General features: G+C 49.2%; 1 long non-coding RNA gene across 5 annotated transcripts in view; it reads left to right on the forward strand.

Moving 5' to 3' along the window:
• Positions 1–590: 590 nt before the first annotated feature.
• LOC129149181 (uncharacterized) overlaps positions 591–15,505 on the forward strand; it is a 161,484-nt gene continuing 146,569 nt past the window's right edge. For 4 of the 5 annotated variants that reach the window (XR_008556168.1, XR_008556166.1, XR_008556169.1 and 1 more), the window contains exon 1: positions 1,795–1,859. This is a non-coding gene — a long non-coding RNA (uncharacterized LOC129149181). Of the gene's footprint in view, positions 928–1,794; positions 1,860–15,505 lie in introns of those variants that run through there. The other variant, XR_008556167.1, reaches the window with a different exon arrangement.

Genomic DNA, 15,505 nt, shown 5'->3' on the forward strand with positions numbered 1-15,505 from the left:
TTACATTTGTCTACTGCTTAGCAAATTACCAAGTGCTCCACAAATCTTGGGAACCTGTTAGAAACTCAAATTCTCCGGGCCCCTGAGGATTTGATTAAAGAAACAGAAAGGGTGGGGGGGTGGGGGGTGGCTGGGAGTTGGCAGCAATCTGTTTGAACAAATCTAAGCGGTTCTGATTAGCTAAAGTTTAATTTGTGAGAAACACAGAGATAGGGTATGGTCCCTGTCCAGACCAGTTGGGAGGGTGACGTGACTTCTTTCGCGGTTAGTGGCCCCGCAAGGATGGTCTCCTTGACAACTGGGCCCGGAGCGCGAAGGACTCCGAAGTTCTAAGACCTCGGTAGGTTTTATACCTAACGGAGCGACTGGGCGCAGCGCGGCCGCTCCCTCGGGGTCTCTAAGGTGAGCGGCGCCCTCCAGCATCCAGGCAGCGGCGGGGCTGCCGCGGGTGAGAACCGGGAGCCGGGGAGCCGGGGAGCCGGGGAGCCGGGGAGCCGGGGCGCGTGCGCGCGGGCGTGAGCCGAGGGGTGGGTGGTGCGGGCCGGCCCGCCTGGCCCGCTCTCCGAGCCACTCAGAGCGCCCGGCCGCCGACACCCAAGGCGATACAATTCATACCCGGCGCCGCCCGCCGCGCCGGACTCCTGCGCCCGCGGCCCGGGAGGGGGGTGCCGGGTGCGCCAGCCCAGCCTCGCAACTTGCTCCGCTCCCGCAGTTGTGGCGACTGGGGCCAGGCAGACTCTCTTGGGCCCCTCGCCGAGAGCCAGGTCGTGCGGTGACTGCGCCACCGTCGCCGAGGTTACCCCGTGAGTGTCCGCCCGCGGCAGAGCCGCCCCCTCCGTCCCCGCGGGGAACTTGGTGCGGCGGCCCGCCCGGCAGGTGGGCTGGGAGGCCGGCGCCGCTCGGGCTCTTCCGCGGCGCGCGGAGTAGGTGAGTGGGGTCGCTCCGTTGGGTGTGTGTGTGTGTGTGTGTGTGTGTGTGTGTGTGTGTGTGTGTGTGTGTGTGTGTGTGTGTGGAAGCGCTCCGGGGCAGAACCACCAACCTGGTTCCCTCCAAAGTTTTACTCAGGACTTTGGGGGGCGGGTCCGGGGGTGCTGACTCGGATGAAAGAGCGAGTCACCCGGACCCACTCCTCCCGGCCGGCCCGGCCTCCAGCCCTAAGGCCGACCTCCTGCTGCACCAGGGACCTCGGACCTCGCCACAAGCCTCTTCCTAGTCCCAGGACCCGTGCGAGGACCCGTGACGGGCCACCGCCCTCCCCTAGGAGCCTCTCATTGGGGCAGAAGAGGGCGACTGAGATACCAGCCACAAACTTCCTTTGCACGCAGCACAGCTGCCTTTACAGTGTTTTAAAACAGGACGGGCGTACGCGAGTCATCGCGATTTCCTCAGGACACCCCTGGAGGCGGGGCCGAGTGGGGCGACTCGGGGCGCTAGTGGATGACTTGGGGCGCGGTGTCTGGCTCCGGCCTGGGCTTAGCGGCTCCGGAGGAACCCCGCGCGCCGGCCCCTGTTCGGGGAAAGGGTGCCCTGCGGTGGGAGGCGCGGGGTTCCTCGCACTCGGTGGGGCTCCACGTTCCCGACCCCTCTGCCCTGCTCCTCGCTGTCGCCAGGGTGCCCCCCCCGGGTGACCCGGCAGAGGGCGCCAGCGCCCAATGGTCGCGCGGGCCGGCAGAGGGAGGGGACTCGCGCGAGCCTCCAGGTGAGGAGCGCCGTGAGTCACCCGGAGACGGGACCGCTCCTCGCTTTGAGAAAGGAGGCGGGGAGTGGTGGTGGCGCTGCGGAGAAGTCGGGGCTGGCGGACAGCTGTCGGCGGGAAGCGGCGATTCTGCCCAGCGGAGGGCTGGGGAAAGCTCGGGAAGGTGAGGAACGTCCCTCCACGCGGTGGCCAAGGGGCAGGGAATGCAGCAGAGGGTTAAGGCTGGCGGCGCTAGGACACGAGGTGCGGCGCCCTCCTCCGGGGCCGGTGTGGGGCCAGTTTTACCACGGCGGGCTGGGCGGGCTGGCCCATCCCTGGGACGCGGCTGCGGGTGCTCCCGGCGGCCCGCAGGGTCCCAGCGCTGGGTAACAAAGGCGCTGCGCAGCCACTCCTCCCCTCCACTTCCGTCCCGGCGCGCCCAGGCGCGCGCAGCCCGGAGGAGTCAGCCAGGCCAGGGTTTCCCTCTCCGAGTTTCGGGAAGTTAGCCTCGCAGCCCGTTAGGCGGGGAGGGGGGGCGGGACAGGGGGCAGCCGGGCGTGCGTGTGTTCAGAACTGCGACATCGCCTGTTTCCTTTCCGGGCGAATGGCGAAAGCCGCCGTGGCCCCTGTCTCTCTCCTCCAGGTCCTAGGGTCGCGCGCGATTTTGAACTTCTAGCGCCGCGCGGGCCCAGCCGTCCCGCGGCCCACACCCCTCCCTGCAGACTCTGGACGCGTGCGGGCGCCCCAAGGGAGTTGTTTAGTCCCAGGTGACTGCCAGCAGCCCCAGGCACCCTGAGCGGAGCTCCCGCAGGCGGTAATTGCATTACTGTGCGTTAGCGGCTGGCAGGCTCCAGTCCAGGCCGCAGTCTGGGTCAGGTGCGGGGTTAAGCGCTCTGGCGCAGGCATTACAGCTCTGGTGAAGTCTGACAGTGTATTGCCATTGGAAGTTCCCAAGAAGGGAGAGGGCAGCAGGGGAAATTAGGAGAGCTCCTTGTTTTCCACGAGTGTTGGTAACTGTACAACCCCCAGCCCATGCACAAGTACTGCCACTGAAATGGCAGGGCAGTCTCTCCTCTCCACCAGACATCACGGAGCTGGACGCAGAGGAGGAGGTGCTGCCCAGGGGAAACCCAGGGTCCTCTGCTCAGGTGTGAAACTTTATCCCTCCGTGTCAATGGATAGAATTTATTTGTTTTATCTGCCGCCACTCCCTTCTCCTGTAGTAGGGAAAATGCAGAAACTGGTTTGTCTGAAGAGCTTAAGATAGGAGAGGATCTTACAAGTACACTTTGGAAGACTCTTCACCTTTCTTTCTTAAACCTTACAGTTTCCTCCAAAGGGGTTTGTTCTTTCTGTTACAAGGAGGAAACTGAGGTTTAAAGATATTTATAGGATCCAGGGTCTGTCCTCCTCCAAAAAGTACTTCCTGTTTGCTCACCCCAGTCTTTGCCAAAGGGTGTCCCTGAAAAGTGTTTTTGTGGGTTGCTGATGGAAGAGTCGGGGTATTTGCTGTCACCCTAGGTTGGGTTTGATATTAGGCATTAGGGTTAGATAGACTTTTCACATATTGCTTGCTTTTGTTAGGGCCAGTGCCTCAAGTAAAACAATCTTAGTGTAATGCTTCAGGTATATGAAGACAATTTAAACCCTTAGAATTATCCTACAACTGCAAAGAGAGTCAGAAATAGCTGTCCTTTACTTTATGTGGTGTCTCCTCAGGCAGGTGGGCCTGGGGTTGGAACTCTACAAGCACTGAGCTCTGTTGCCTTCCCTGCCCCAAGGGCTTGTAGTTCCCACCCTGTTATAACTGTGTGACTTTGCCATCTTCTCAATATGTGTTTAAAATGAAGTGACATTTGCCTTGGAAATATGGCCAACCTTAACTGCCTGATGAGTTAAAATTCCAAAAATCCTTTTAGGCGTCTAAGAACATGGTGTTATTCACACACCTTTATCCATTATCAAGCTCAAGTATATGGTATGGGACGTTGGTATTGTCTTGCTTTACTTAAGGTGGAATGTTTAAGGAAATATGTTGTTTGAAGTCTGGATGACAGTCTGTGATTCAGAACGTCCTAGGGCAGTGTCACCAGTTGTGGAGGTGTCCAGGCATGGTGACTGAGGGCAATCCTCTGAAGTCCGAACGGCCAGCTACAAATGCCACCTGCACCCTTTGTAGTTCTGTCATGTTGGGCAAATTGCTCAGCCTCTCTGAGCTTCAGTTTGCTCTTCTAAGATAGAGGTGATATAATAACTTCTGGTTTCAAGCTGTGTAGCTGCTCAACACATTTTCACTAATAACCATCCTTCCTATCTAATAAAGAGGTAGTATGCAAATTACACACAAGATGGCCACCCCCATGTGGTCAAAGATGGCTGCCCCCATGGGGACACAAGATGGCCTGTGGGGGGTGGCAGTTGGGGGGGACCAAGCCTGCAGGGGAGGGCAGTTGGGGGCAACCAGGCCTGCAAGGGAGGGCAGTTGGGGGCGATCAGGCCTGCAAGGAAGAACAGTTGTGGGGGGGGGGGGACCCAGGTTGGCAGGGGAGGGCAGTTGGGGGGGACCAGGCTGGCAGGGGAGGGCAGTTGGGGGAACCAGGCCAGCAGGGGAGGGCAGTTGGGGGGAAGCAGGCCTGCATAGGAGGGCAGTTGGGAGGAACCAGGCCTGCAGGGGAGGGCATTTGGGGGGACCAGGCCTGCAGGGGAGAGCAGTTAGGGGTGACCAGACCTGCAGGGGAGGGAAGTTAGGGGTGACCGGGCCAGCAGGAGAGGGCAGTTGGGGGCAACCAGGCCAGCAGGGGAGGACAGTTGGGGGCAACTAGGCCATCAGAGAGGACAGTTAGGGGTGACCAGGCTGGCAGGGGAGTGGTTAGGGGGTTATCAGGCTGGCAGGCAGAAGCAGTTAGGGGCGATCAGACAGGCAGGCAGTCGAGCCGTTGCAGGCCAGCAGTCCTGGATTGTGAGAGGGATGTCCGATTAAATGGGCAGTCGGACATCCCTCGAAGGGTCCCAGATTGGAGAGGGTGCAGGCTGGGCTGAGGGACACTCCCCCTCCCCGTGCACGAATTTCGTGCACCAGGCCTTTAGTAGTGTTTGTGAACAGACTCTTTTTCTTCCTTCCCTCAGCCAAAAAAGTGAAATGATGGACACTTGTCTTGAGCTCCCTTTTCTTCTTTATTAGTACAGTTAGTGATTCTTTCTCATCAGAAAGTGGTCGTGGTTATGGGGGCGGTTGGCACTGATGGAAAACTTTGTCTAGTTGCCCAAGGAATTTATAAGGAACCGAAGAACTCTCCTCTGAGTTTTACAACTGTGTCATTTTGTGGCCACCCCTGCAGTCATTTCTCTTTCCTTTAAATTTGAAGCCAGTATTCTAATGACCAAGATGATAGTATTTAAAAAAACAACAACCCAAATCAAACAAACTGGAGAAAAGGAAGCAAGTATTCTCTTTGCTCATTTACTAGCCATTTATAACACTAAAGAAAATTATCAGCTTCTGTGAAAATTATGCTGGCACAGTCTTGGTTTAAAGGTGAGCCACCAAATTGATAGTGAAAGGAGGAGAGTTTGAGATAATATTTCAAAAACATTTGCTCACATAAGATAAACTATGTGCGATCTGAAAATTGCTAAACTAACTTTTGGAAGGTGACAAAAAGACACATCTATGTTCAGTTAAGCGAAACTAGTCAACAGACAGTATAGCTATTTCATGTGTTACAAAACTGGAATGCTTTTCCATTTAGCAAATACAGGTGGAAAAATGGTTTTCTTTTGGTATGTCAGGTTGTTTTTGAAAGACCTTTTCCACTGCTGTTTTATAATTCTTGATTTTATTTTTGCATGTATCTTTTAAACAATCATGGGCTAAAATACTGCAAATGTTATAATGTCCCTAAGCACCACCGGATCATGAATGTTGTCACCAAGAAGTGCATAGCACTCGAGCACAGGGAGGGATTGCCATTGAAAGCCTCTATCAGTTTTACACTTGGATACAAAATATAGCTTTCTGCCACCCTGGAAAATGAGCCGGTTGAGGAACCAAATGACAGTATGCAAAGGGTTAGGAGCAAGGTCCCTGCTTTTGTGCATCTCACTTCATTTGTAGGTACTTGTGGAGCTCCCCCTGGGAAGAAAGCAGCTGCAGGGCTTGCACCAAACCTGCCCTGGGCTGTCTCTTCCTTTGTAGGAAGATGAACAGGCAGCTTGTTCGAGAGCATCTTGCATTCCCCAGCTGTTCCACAAACTTCTTCCCATATGGGAGAACTTGCCAGCTGCTGTGGCAACTGTACTTACATTTGCTGCTTTGGTGCAGTAACTGAAGAAGGTAAAAATCCAAACACCTTTGTTAAACTGTAGCCATTTTAAGTAGTCTATTTGTTTTTGTTATGTCAATGGTATTCTAGATACAGTCTGTCAGGGCAGAAGGTTTAAAAACAAATGTCAGAATTAATGTATTTTTCTGAATAAATGTTTTAAGGATAACCAACACGTATAGTTTTTCCATACTTAAAACCTAGGCTGCTTTTGTATTTCATTGACTAATCAAGGAGTGGGTCTAATATTAAAATTAAGGTGTGTGTTTTTTTAAATGGCCGTACGAATCAGGTTTAGTTACATACATTTTTCTATTGCATGAAATGTATAAAAGTTACAAATGTGTGTCTAGACCTTGCCTTTTTGTTTTCAGAAGATTGGGTTATTTTGCCTTTGTTAGAGTTGAAGATTAGAAGGTACTTTGTCCACACCCCTTATCTTATCTGTAAGAAAACTTGAGTTTCTAAGCAGTTTTCACTTATCCAAGGTGATTTGGTTCTTGGTTTAATTCAGAGAATCTTTTGCTGAGTGTTTACAGTGCTGCAGGCCTGAAGAACTCTGCAGATAAGTAAGGGCTTAGGCCCAGCCCCAGAAGGACTCACAGCTGACAAACAACAGACTTAAAGGAATACCACCAGAGGGCTGACACAGAGGCAGCACTTTTGTGTGCAGTTACATCTTCAGGCACTGTTTTTGGTAATACTTTTGGTGGTGTAGTCTTGTCAGCTCAAATAAAGTCTGAGTCACAAGTTGACATGCCAGTAAAAATCGAGGAGAGTCTGAGTACAGGAAGAAAGAAGAAGCGTTATGTGGTTTATCAAATTGTGAGTACCTGTATTGAAAAGAGAAGGCTTTGTGTTTTGCATGGAGACCCCAACTCCCGCCCAGCTCTCTAATGTATTTTGCCCTTCTAATTAGTGTGAATGAAGATGAATAAATGATCTCTAGAAGATACAGCATAAATCATAGAGCTTTATGGGAATTCAGTCAGCTTCCATCCCTTTGTTCTAGAAGAGGTTATACAATAAGTCATAATCACTTGGACATGTGTAAGACCCTCTGACTCTGAGTCTCAGCTAATTCTTAGAGGCTCTTGAACTGGAAACTGCTGTTGCTTCAGATCCCCAGCTACTCACAGTTGCTGAGTTAGACCCACAATTTTAAACCCTTTAATCCCTTCTGGGCTCCATTTACACATTCATGTATCCTTTACCTCATCTGTTTTGCACAGTGACATTAGATTCTCACAATGTTTCAGCTTTCATTGGTTTTACTGGCATTTTCACTTGAGACTCAAGAACTCTGTTAGGCTCTCAGGGTTGATGGTCCTAGGGGCTCTGTTTTGCAGAAGAGGAAACTGAGGCTTGGCACCTGAGCACCTTGCCTGGGCTAGAATTAGCATGTAAGTCTGACTCAAGACTCAGCACTCTCTCTGCCAGAGTCTCGAAAGGATCACCTTAAACCTAGAGAAGTTGAGTCACCTCCTTGCTGAGCTTCACTGTGCGTGGGGACTACAGCGCTCCTCACTGGGCGCTTTCCCTGAGATCACTGTTTCTTATTATACTTCCTGTGCATTTCACTAGTTCACTCATTGGTCATGTTATGTTTTTAAGTCTTGGCTCTCAAGTGCAACTGCCAGCTTTCTAACACATGGACCCCTTCTTCCCATCACACAGGCATACACACAGATACACACAGAGGCCCAACAATGGCTATTGGATCCATTATCCAGCCATCACCTTTCAGAAGATGACCTCACGTTTATTTCAACAAGGTGTTTATTCTTGGTTAATAGTTTGGAATGCTACACAATACTTGATGGATGTCAGCTATAGATGGATGGTCAGAGTTTACTCTTGTCTTTTCCACAAGGGGGACAGTTGAAACATGAGCCAACACCTTTTGGTAATGGTGACCATACTGTCCCTTCAACATCGTGCTCGGTAGAGGTTTGAAACCTCTAAGAGGTGATGAGCTTTGGGGGTGCAGTAGAGGGCCCTCCTGTTTTTAGGGCTTTTCTAATACTACTTGTGCAGCCATTGTCCTGTTCCTCACACACGCCTAACAGTCCCCCCTCCTGCTCCCTAACTTTGGCAGCTTCCTCCTCATTCTAAGACCCTTTGTTTTCTCTCTGACATGCTGCCCTTCCTGCTCCTGGTCTGTTGCTGCTCGCCCAGTCACCTCCTGGCAGTCCTTGGTTTCAAGTGTCTTACGGATGGACGCTTTGCCTTGGATGCCCTTATCTCCATCTGTCATTGGTGTTTAATTGCTTTCCCCCACCCTCCAGCCTGCTTTTTTGACACGGGGTAGGTTTTCCCACTTGCTGTTTTTTCTGCTCACTTCTGTCAGCTTTTCTTCTGGCTGATCGGCCTGTCCCTTTGTGCCTGCATTTTCCCTGCGTTTCCAGAATGTGTCTTATGTCTTTGTTTCTATCCAGGGCTACCCTGTTCTTTCTTTCTCTCTTCCTCCCCACACCCCCTTTTTACCACTCTTATTTTTTTTTTTTATTGAGGTATAATTGACATATAACATATTTTAGTTTCAGGTGTACAGCATAATGATCTGATGATCTTTGTGTATATTGCAAAATGATCATCATAATAAGTCTAGTTAACATACATCATCACATACAGTTACAAAACTTTTTTCTTGTGATGAGAACTTTTAAGATTTGCTCCGTTATCTACTTTCAAATATATAATGTTTCCTCCCATTTTTGACAGTGCTTCTTAAGAAGTAGATCCTTTCTGCCTTATTTGTTCTTCTCAACAATTTGCAGTTGTGATCCGGAGCCAGTCCTGTTTGGCTGCCATTTGCACTGGGTGTACTAATTAGGATAATACTCTGTCACAGTTTTTATTTAGAGGAAACTTTGCTTTTAAAAATACAGTTCTTTGGAATTGAAACTTGGATACACCAGTTTTGAAGCCGGTCAGGTCAGGCCATTTCAAAAGCCTGAACTTTGGGGAAAAGGGTTTGAAATTTATTTTGGCTTTCCTTTCACATGGCAGTACCTGGAAAGTAACAGAACCATGAGCTTGTTTTTGGATAGGCTTTCCCTTGCAAATGGAAATTGTACAAACACAGAGAAGAATTAACATTTTATTCTTCTTATAAAAAATTATATTTCTGAAAGATCTTGGGAGGCAGCTTGTACTTTGTGGCCACTCTAGCTTGCATGTAAGTTATGAGTGATTGGTTGTATTAACACTGTGCTGAGGCATTTGTTCCAGAGGCTCATCTGGGGTATCTACACTAATAAAAGAGTAAGATGCAAATGGACTGTACCTCCATGACGCTCACCAGCCAATCAGGAGTTAGTATGCAAATTAACCCAACAAAGATGGCAGGTTAATTCGCATACACAGGCACCGAGTGGCCAAGATGCAGGTGTTCTGCACTGCCCCAGCTGCTCCGGGCCTCTGGGCAGCATGGGAAGGCGGAAAGGCAGCTCTGGCCAGAGCAAAGGCAGTGCTGGCAGCCAGGATAAGGAAGGCCCATTCTTGCATGAGTCTTTGTGCATCGGGCCTCTAGTCTATATATATAAATATATATAAAACCCTAATATGCAAATAGACCAAATGGCGGAAAAACTGAACAACCAGTCGCTATGATGTGCACTGACCACCAGGGGGCGCGCGCGGAACATGGCGGGCATTGGCCGAGGCGGGATGGTGGAGCAGGTGAGTGGGGGCACCAGACCAAGGTGGGGCGCTGGTTGCTGTCATTAGGGTGAGCCTCTGGTGGTTACTGAAAATCTTTGCTCCCGAATGCCACGGTTCTGCCGGGCGCTCACACCTGGTGCTAGTACCAGAACCACCGCTTGCACCCGCGGCTGGTGCCCGGCACTAGCCCTGATCGCTCAGTCCTATCAGCGGGTGCGAGCAGTGGCTGGCGGCCCCAATCACCCGTGAGGGCTTCTCCACCTCCCTCTGCTCTAGGAGCAATTGGGGCAGCAGACGCCACTCACATCCACTGATGGCACCAGCCCCAATCACTCCGCGCCATCAGCGGGTGGGAGCGGGCTGGCACTGTCAGCACGTGGGAGCAGCGGCAGCAGGAGCAGGGCTGCCGGCAGACGGGACTGGGAGCCATGGAGGGAGAGGTTGGGAGGGGGCACGGAGGATGGGCCGAGACCCGCCCCTGTGCCCACCACAGTCTTGCGGCCCACAGTTCCTTTCAAGGTGCACGAATTTGTGCACTGGGCCTCTAGTCTATATATATAAAAGACTAAGTGTCCATCCGATGGTAGCTATGATGCTCACTGACCACCAGGGGGAAGACTCTCAACGCAGGAGCTGCTGAGCTGCAGTGACTTGGTAGTGACAGTTCTTGGGTGATGCACCCTGGAACCAGAGAGGAGGGAGCCCGAATCCTCGTGGGGCCACGTGTGGGTTATGTTGTTGCTGGGGTGCTGTTGGCCCTGAATCTGGTTTACTGTCCACTTGCATTTGCAGCAACTTTGCAGAGTGCCCTCTCACACTCTGGGACCCCTCAGGGGATCTCAGAGAGCTGGTTTTGGCCCAATCCCCACAGGCCAGGCCGAGGGATCCCACCTGCCAGAGGGACCCCGCTCACTCCACAGACGCCCTTTGAGTCGTGTGGCCGGGGAGGGACCGCGGAAGGTTAGCTCCAGGGTGTGTCTAGCCCATCTCGCCCAGTCTCGCCCCGCCGGCCACCTTCTAATTAATTTCCTTTCAATGTGCACACATCCATGCACTGGGTCACTAGTTTCCTAATAAGGATCCTGTGTCCATGAGAAAATACTGAAGAAATGTGAGATCTTTGATTTAGGAATTTTTATTTTTCTTTCCAAAGCTTTGAACATGGAGGGGCACCCTCAGGGTCAGGATTGGAGCAGGTTGGCTGTTGGAAGCAGTGGGAAAGGATGTTCTCATCCTGCCTTGAGCCAGAGCTGCAGGGATAACATCCAGGCCTGGTGAGGCTTCAGCCAGAATGTTTGCCATGAGATACTGGTCAATTCCACCTGGTACTTAATCACTGCATGGAAATTTCTCTTTTCTGATTTTTTTTTTTTTTGTGGTGTGTGTATGTGTTAATTTACACCAAAGTCTTTTTTTAAAGATTTTTTTAAAAAATATATTTTATTGACTTTTTACAGAGAGGAAGAGAGAGGGATAGAGAGTTAGAAACATCGATGAGAGAGAAACATCGATCAGCTGCCTCTTGCACACCCCCCACTGGGGATATGCCCGCAACCAAGGTACATGCCCTTGACCGGAATCGAACCCGGGACCCTGGAGTCTGCAGGCCGACGCTCTATCCACTGAGCCAAACCGGTCTTGGCTTTTTTTAAAGATTTTTTTTTAAATTGATGTTTAGAGAGAGAGGATGGGAGAGGGAGAGAAAAACATTGAAGTGAGAAAGAAACATTGATTGGCTGCCTCCTACCCACAACCTGGGCATGTGCCCTGACCGGGAATCAAACCTGTAACATGGGATGACATCCAACCAATGGAGCCACACTGGTCAGGGCTCTTCTTTTTTTAAGTTCTGAAAAAAGTGAAAAGATTTTTACCTGTGCCAAAATGGAATTTGGTTCTTGAACTTCTCAATTATGAGGGAGCCCAGTTATCTTGCCCCAGTATAGACTTTAACTCACACAGACCAAGGATTCATTGTATCAGCAACATTCTTCTTTTTTTTTAAAATAAATCTTTATTGTTCAGATTATTACAGGCGTTCCTCTTTTTTTCCCCCCCATAGCTCCCCTCCACCTGATTCCCCACCCTACCCCATGCCCTCACCCCCCTCCACTATCTTCATCCATAGGTGTAAGATTTTTGTCCAATCTCTTCCCACACCACTCAGACCCCTTTCCCTCTGAGAACTGTCAGTCCTCTCCCTTTCTATGTCCCTGATTCTATTATATTCACCAGTCCATTCTGTTTTCAGATTTTTTATTCACTTGATTTTTAGATTCACTTTTTGGTAGGTAGGTATTTGATGTCTTTTTGTTGTTCATAATTTTTATCTTTACCTTTTTCTTCTTCTTCCTCTTCTTAAAGAATACCCTTCAGCATTTCATGTAATCCTGGTTTGGTGGTGATGAACTCCTTTAGCTTTTTTCTTGTCTGTGAAGCTCTTTATCTGACCTTCAATTCTGAATGATAGCTTTGCTGGGTAGAGTAATCTTGGTTGTAGGTTCTTGCTGTTCATCACTTTGAATATTTCTTGCCACTCCCTTATGGCCTGCATAGTTTCTGTTGAGAAATCAGCTGACAGTTGTATGGGTACTCCCTTGTAGGTAATTAACTGTTTTTCTCTTGCTGCTTTCAAGATTCTCTCTTTGTCTTTTGCCCTTCATCTTAATTATGATGTGTCTTGGTGTGGTCCTCTTTGGATTCCTCTTGTTTGGCGTTCTGTGCGCTTCCTGAACTTGTAAGTCTATTTCTTTCACCATGTAGGGAAAGTTTTCTGTCATTATTTCTTCTAATAGGTTTTCAATATTTTGCTCTCTCTCTTCTGGCACCCCAAAAATTCGGATGTTGGTACACTTAAAGTTGTCCCAGAGGCTCCTTACACTATCCTCATATTTTTTTATCCTTTTTTCTTTTTGTTTTTCTGGTTGGGTGTTTTTTGTTTCCTCATATTTCAGATCTTTGGTTTGATTCTTGCGGTATGTTGATCTACAGTTGAGTTTCTGTATATTTTTTATTTCCGACAGTGTATGCTTAATTTCTGACTGGTCCTTTTCCATTTTTTTTTTTTTTTTTGGCATTCTCATTAAGGCCCTTGAAGGTCTCATAAAGTTTCTTAGCGGTTTTTAGAAGATGCTTGAGTAACCTTATAAATGTGGTTTTGAACTCTATGTCGTCCTGTAGTTTGCTTTCCTCCATTTCTTTCATTCGTGACATGTTTCTGTGTCTGCGCATTTTGGCTGCCTCCCTGTGTTGATGGAGTGGCTTTGTGTGTTCAGTGACCTATAGGGGCCAGTAGCTCAGCCTCCCCAATCACCTGAGGTGTATGCTCTTGGTATACTCCTTTGTGGGCTGAGTGCAAATTCTTGGTGTAGTTAAGCCTTGATTGCTCTTGGTACACTGGGAGGAATTGACCTCCAGACCAGTTGGCTGTGGGGACCCGCTGTGTTTATAATGAAAGAACTGCTGCGCTGGAGACACGCTTATGGTGCAGGACTTGTTTCAGTGGGGCTTTGGTGCTCACTGAGTCTGCCTCTTGAATGTGTCACTTATGGATGTGAGGAGTTGAAATCTGGTGTCTCACACTGACCACTAGGTACACTGACTTCTGGATCTCCAATGGGGTGCAGGTCAGCTACTGTCTGAGGCCACCCTGCAGGAGCTACAGTGAGAACTACAGTTTTCTCCTCTTTGCTTGGGATTTGGAGATTTTGGAGCTGTCTGAACCGGGTTGCAAGATTGCTAGGTTAAGCTGCGGTAGTGAAGGCCATTCATATGCAAAAGCTGCTGCTTGGAGCTTGGGTGGGTTTGTAGGATGTGTGGGGCAGGGTCTCAGGGCGTCACCAGGCTGGGGCGTGGCAAACAGTGATGGCTACCAGCCAGCCATTCCCGCGCCTCCAACCGCGTCCCCACGTCTCGCGCCTCAGCACAGCCAGCGATTATTCCTGCACGCAGCTCTGCAAGCAAGCCACCCTAACTTTCCGACCCGATGGCAGACAGTCCAGCTTCTCCCCGTAGGAGTTTGGGTCCTGCGTGTCTCCCCAGAAACTGGATTTCAGAGAAATCGGGAGCTTGTCTCCCTTTGGGTTGAAGAAAGCAACGCCCGCCGCCAGCCCGGATCACGCGCACCTCCGTACCTCAGCTTTTCAGCGTTTGTGCACTGAATGCTCTTTTCTCTTTCCTTCTAGTTGTAGAACTTCCACTCAGCCAGCTTTCCCGTGGTTCTGGGTGATAGACATTTTGTCTTTTGGTTGTAATTTTGAAATTGTTGTGCAAGGCAGCAGTTTAGGTGTTTACCTACGCCGCCAGTTTGGGTTCAGTCCAGCAACATTCTTTAATTGGTATTTTAGCAGGATCTTGATGTGGTCACCAAGTTTAGTTGTCCATCTATAACAACATCAGGAGAAAGCTTTTTAAAGTTGGAATTATATAAAAACAAGAAAAGAAAGTAATACCATAGACCAGTGGTCGGCAAACTCATTAGTCAACAGAGCCAAACTATCAACAGTACAACGATTGAAACTTCTTTTGAGAGCCAAATTTTTAAAACTTAAACTTCTTCTAACACCACTTCTTCAAAATAGACTCACACAGGCCATGGTATTTTGTGGAAGAGCCACACTCAAGGGGCCAAAGAGCCGCATGTGGCTCATGAGCCACAGTTTGCTGACCACGGACATGGACTATTCATTCATTTACTCTTTTATTCAGCAAACATTTGTTAACCACATGGTGAGTGTGTGCATGTGCATGTTTGTAATGAAAATATAGAATGACCAAGAAACTAGAAACGCCAGTTAGAAAGGATATATGCACCCCTATGTTCATAGCACCACAATTTACCATACCTAAGATTTGGAAACAGCCTAAGTGCCCATCAGCAGATGAGTGGATTAAAAAACTGTGGTACATCTACACAGTGGAATACTATGCAGCAGTAAAAAAGAAGGAGTTCTTACCATTTGCAACAGCATGGATGGAACTGGAGAGCCTTATGCTAAGTGAAATAAGCCAGTCAGAGAAAGATAAATATCACATGACCTCACTAATTTATGGAATATAATGAACAACAAAAACTGATGAACAAAAACAGATCCAGAGACAGAGAGACATCGATCAGACCATTAAGCCTCAGAGGGAAGGTAGGGGCGGGTGGGGGTAAGAGGGAGAGATCAACCAAAGGACTTGTATGCATGCATATAAGCCTAACCAATGGACACAGACAACAGGGGGGTGAGGGCAGGAGTGGGGGGGATAAGGGGGAGTAATGGGGGAATAAGGACACATGTAACACCTTAATCAATAAAGAAATTTTTAAAAATAAAAATAAAAAAGAAAATATAGAACAAGTCCTGTCTCACAGAGCATACAATCTAGAGATGCCGGGGCTGACCAGCAGACCCTGAGTGATGGGTGAATAGATTACTCTGACACATATTTTTGTGAAAGAGAAGGCTAAGGGACTGTTTGGCTTTAGAAACCAAAACAGCCTCGATTGCCTGCCTCATTAGGCTTTTATTGTAAAAACATTTTGAACTAAAATTAACCTCTAAATATAATCAGCAGGGTAAGTATCCTTGAGAAAGCACATGCTTTTACAAGGTTGGGTTTAAAGACAAAACATAGAGATTCCACCAAAACACCCAGGGGCTCGGATTTGTTTGGAAAAGTCAAGGCAGGGGCTGCCGCCTTCGGCAGGGTCCCCCTAAGAGGCCCCAACCTTTTGGAGAATCCTCCTTACAGACTTTCCAACCAAGTCCCATGCTTCCCTACATAGGGAGATATTTGTAATCACAAAAACATAGGAAGGTGTCACCAGTATTGTGATGGAGGTATATTCCAGGAG

This window comes from Eptesicus fuscus, chromosome 5 (genome assembly GCF_027574615.1).
Source record: "Eptesicus fuscus isolate TK198812 chromosome 5, DD_ASM_mEF_20220401, whole genome shotgun sequence".
NCBI lineage: Eukaryota > Metazoa > Chordata > Mammalia > Chiroptera > Vespertilionidae > Eptesicus > Eptesicus fuscus.